The following is a 4,824-nucleotide window of genomic DNA, read 5'->3' as shown; positions in this document are numbered from 1 at the left end:
GCCGCCGCCCTCCACTCCCCGGGCCGGCCTGATTGGTGCCTGCCGGCCCGGCGGCTTCCTGCCTCCGCGTTAAGGTGGTTTTTTCCCCGGCGGGAGGAGGGCGGTTCGCCTCCGCTCCGGCAGCGCGGGAGCCGGGAGGAAGGCCGGAGCCATTCCTCCTTCAGACCCGCCCCGCGGCGGTACCTCAGCGGGAGGCAGGCTAGGGCGGCCCGGCCCGGCCCGGCTCTCCCGGCGGCGGCCCTCAGCGCCCCGAGCCCGAGCCCGAGCCCTTAGGCCGGCAGAGCTCGGTGGCTGGTAAAGGGGCCTGGGGGCTCCTTCTTCCAGCAACGGGCAGAAATGGAGCCGGTACTTTACAGCGCTGTCCCCACTCCCTGCAGCAGCCTCACGGCCGCCACCTGCACCTCTGGGGGAGGGATACCAAGTGTTTTGAAAGCTGGCGTAGAGCAGCGTCTTGCTTTCCTTAGGCTAGACCAAGGTTTTCCACAGCTAAAAGCTGCAGAGAAGGCTTTAACGCGATCGTACCCTCCTGATTTTCCCCGCGGCACTGCTCCCGGGGCCGTCCGTCGGGTTGCCGCAAGCCTGAGGGAGAAAACAGCCTGTGTGAGGGTGGACAGAAGCTGCAGCGGGCTCGGAGCGAGCACAAAGGCGAGCCGGTTATCAAAACAACACCAAGAAGCGGCAGGGTCTGAGCAAAAAGCTGCTGCTCTGCTTAAACCCCGCCAGGCAGCCTCAAACGTGGCGCCCAAAGCTGCACTCTCAGAAAGGAGCAGCGGTCCTGTTAGGTGCCCACACGGGCGCAACGCTTTGGGACTGCGAAGGGAAACCACGCAAAAGGTCCGCAAGGAAAGCAGGTCGCACTGAACCCGACCTCCTCCAGCAGCTCGTCGTGTTGGTGCCCTGGCGCAGAGCCACTCTCCGAGTGTTTGAAACACACCCTCGGCTTCTGAGCTTACGTTGTCGAGTCCCCAGTGCCAGAGGCGAATGGTGGTAATCCATCTAGCTTTCCTGCAGCTCCACTCCTGCTGCTCCGTGGCAGGGTATCAGTCTGCAGACGCCAGACTCTGGCTGCAAACACGGTTTCCTGTAAATATTAATATTTGGGCTTGAGCGATCCGGAGGAGAGATCTGCAAATCGAACCTGTTTGCCTTGCCCAGTGGAAGATCAAAAGGGGAAAGGAGTCGGTGGGATTTTCAGAAGCCATTGGTGCTGGCTAGCACTGCCACCTTCCCCTGCCTGCAGTCCTTATGCCATTAGACAAGGCAGACTTGGGGCCAAGAAACATCCCCTGGAATGAATTGGCTGCCTGTCTGGAAACTGACTCAATGTCTGTTTGGCCCTCCTTGAGAAAGGGACCAGATCTGGAAACCAGACAACAGGGCTAGGTAGAACTCCACCCTCAGCTTGGTCGGCCCGTGCTCCCCCATGTCTGTGAAGGGCTTTCTAGGATTGGGATGGGCTGAGGCTGAGCTTTCTGAGGTGGGCTCACCCCAGGGCTGGCCTCTCTTTGGCAGATGCCTTTGCTGAGTTTGCAAGCGTCCCGACAGAGCAGACCCACCACCCTCCAGCAGGCTCCTCTGCATTCCTTCCTTGGTTTCTAACCCCAATGTACAACTGCATCCAGCTACAGAGGCTCTGTGTGACCCCCCCCCCCGTGTCTGCTCACGGGCAGGGAAGCAGCCATATACATCTCAGTTCCTTGTTGCTGTGCCTGATGATAGCGCAAGACAGACCAGAGCAGCTTTCTAGCTGTTGCATTGTCTGCAGCCCTTACAGATTTAATGGGACTAGATTTAATGAGCTCCTCCAGCTGCAAAGTGTTCTGTTGGACTGCTGGCCAGCCTATGAGGTCTCATCCAGAGGAAGAAGGCATGTTAGTCCATGGGCTTTCATACACATGGCCCCTGACCAAAAGCCATAATGCCTGTGTGCACAAGGGGATAGTTACTGCAAGGGACAGAAACCTTTGTACTTTAGTCTTTTCCCAGCCAGAACGCAATGCCAGTTTTCAAAGCTCTCAGGAACAGGCCACTTCTGCTCAGCACAATTTTTCTTTTAAAGAGATTTGTTTACTCACTCTGTGTCATTCGGAGCTGTATCTTCTCTCTTTTCCCATGGGTAAAGCATAGACAGGCAAGAAAGGGGAGCAGAGGATGCAGCAGTGTTTACTTGCAATATGGTAGTTGTCCCCATGGACAAAGCAAGGCCCCAGAGAGGAACAAAATGGCTGGTAAACAGGACAGACAAAGCTGGAATGCCAGTGTCTGGATTGCTTATGATTTGAGGTTCATTCAGTTCTTCTTGCAGAAAATGCCTCCATTTAACCCCTCTGTTCTCTCTCATCCATGTATTTATGTACTTACAGGCATGCTGCAACGAAAGGCAGAAAGCTTTTACATACCATATCCCATTATACTTTCTAGCAGAAGTTTGTCTCCTGAACAAGGCTTTTCTTCTCTCTTTTTTTTTGGGGGGGGGGGGGGGAGGTGCAGTGTTTTTGTTTTCCTTAAATGCATGTGAAAACCAGCCCATCCCAAATTGACCTAATGAGTTCTTGTACAGGGGTGGTGGAAAGGGAGTGACTGCGATTGCTGTCTCAGCCTTGGAGATGGCCAACACTGGGAATCTGTAGGTATCTAAGAGAAATCCTCTGAAGAAATACAAGATAATGTAAGTCTGTGTCACTCTGAGTGCAATGGAGAAATGTAAATTCACAAATTTGCATTTGGCCATGTTTGGAGAAATAATTTTAGGTCCAGCACACCTGACTGCTCCTACCAGACATCTCTCTTGCAAGCTGAGGGCGTAGGCTGTGGTCAGCCCTGGCTGCAGTTCTAGCCTGCCCCACCAGGAGGTTGGACTAGATGACCTCCTGAGGTTCCTTTCAGCCTGAATTATCCCAAAAACCTAATAATAATCAGCCAATGCTTCCTGTAACTGAACAGTGCTGAAGTCCATGGACTGTTTCTAAAGGCTGCAAAAGGCTGTTGCTGCTTGTTTGAGGAACACCAGGCAGATCCTCCACTGGCACAAGGCAGCCAGTGAAATCAGGATCTGCTGGTTCGCTCTTTTGGCGCCCATTACTTCTAGAAACCTGCCCTGTCCAGGCTCACCACGAGAAGGGAGAAGCAGCCAGGGCAGGTGAGTTTACTTGGCCTCTCTTCCCTCCACGCCAGCAGTTCATTACCTGTGGGTGGCCTTTCAGACTGCTACACTGATCCCACCCCACTTGAAAACTGATCCACCCAGTAATTAGGGCATTCAGCTCTCTCAAGGAGAGCTTCCAGTATCTAAAAATAGCCAGTAATTCAACACAGCCAACACACACTGACTCGGTCATTAGGCAAGACCTTTTCTCCAGCTCCTAATACTGAAGCAATGAAAAAGAAAAAAAAGTAAAAAAAAAAAAAAAAAGCAAAGAACACTTCTTCTGATTCTTCAGAGGAGCCCTCAGCCATAGCAGCTAGCTCAACCATACCTCCACATGCACTAACATTTCCCACTGCCTCTCCTGAGCAGACACATCCTCCCACTTGCCATCCTCTCCCAACCATGCTCTTTATCCTCCAAGTGAAATGGGGAGTTCACCCATCCTGGTCGCATCCCACTCCTGAAAACAGGGTGCTGGATCTCCATCAAGCACCACTCAGATCAGAAAGGAATTGGCCCATCTATTGGGGCACTGCTAGAGAGGCCCTGCCCCACAGGACTTGGGCATGTGCCCCCCAACCTGCTCCTCTCTGCACAGCCCACCTTCCCCTGTCCCTTGCCACCAGCCCCCACAGCCCAGCAGTGGCCTGCCTTCTGCAGGGTGGCAGCCCCTGTGAGCAGCATGCGCTTGTAAAGATAATAGCACGGGGCGCGGACGTACAAAGACCCATGGCTTAACCCTTCTTTCTGCACTTTGTCACTGGGATTATTGCAAACAAGAGTTTCCAGTTTCAGGGCTGTGAAAGCCCCCTCTGTGGACTTAGAAGGTCTGTCTCACCTGAACATGGTGGAAGAGAAGAGAGGGGGCAGGGGTGAACTCCTCTTAACCCACTGCTTTTCCTTCCTGGAATTAAGCCAGTGGTTTCATTTAGTGCCAGAGTGCACAGTGCACAACTGAGAAGAGAAATGCACCTCCTCTCTCATTTCTGGATTAACAAGGACATCCTGAGAGTCTTGCAGCCAGGCTGAGCACTCTGTTCTGTGACTGAAAAGGACAATTATTTATACCTGGTGCTAAAACGAGTGGTTAGCCCCACCACCACCACCACCTCCAATGCCCTTTCCAGAGGCACCACCTTTTAAATCCCCCAAGGTTCCTCCCAGACCTGCCAAGCAGCAGAAGAAAGCTGCATTATGAAATACTTAGCAATTGTAACTGCTTCTGTGCCAGAGTAACAGTCAAGCAGCAGACAGACAGAAAGAGACACAAAGAGACACAAAGAGACACAAAGAGACACAGGGAAGGGAAGGGAAGGGAAGGGAAGGGAAGGGAAGGGAAGGGAAGGGGAGGGAAGGGAAGGGAAGGGAAGGGAAGGGGAAAAGGAAGGGGGAAAGGAAAGGGAAAAGGAAAGGGAAAAGGAAAGGGAAAAGGAAAGGGAAAGGGAAAGAAAGAAAGAGAGAGAGAGAGAAAGAAAAATGCCATAACCATAACTGTAATTCACACTTAGCTCAGTCTATAAAACTTCTCTCTTAATGGATCTAAGCCAACAGCTTGAATTTTTAGTGAACTCTAAAGTTAAGTTGCCCTGGTGATAAATGCATCTGTGGGGAAGGAAGGGGGGGAAAATCCCCCGTCCCCCCATTTTTAGCACAGTTCAACATTTTTCTGTGCAATT

Source organism: Haliaeetus leucocephalus, unplaced genomic scaffold, assembly GCF_000737465.1.
Source record: "Haliaeetus leucocephalus isolate CR32 unplaced genomic scaffold, Haliaeetus_leucocephalus-4.0 Scaffold587, whole genome shotgun sequence".
NCBI classification, from domain to species: domain Eukaryota; kingdom Metazoa; phylum Chordata; class Aves; order Accipitriformes; family Accipitridae; genus Haliaeetus; species Haliaeetus leucocephalus.
The sequence above is the reverse complement of the archived record's forward strand: the minus strand, read 5'-3'. Positions refer to the sequence as shown.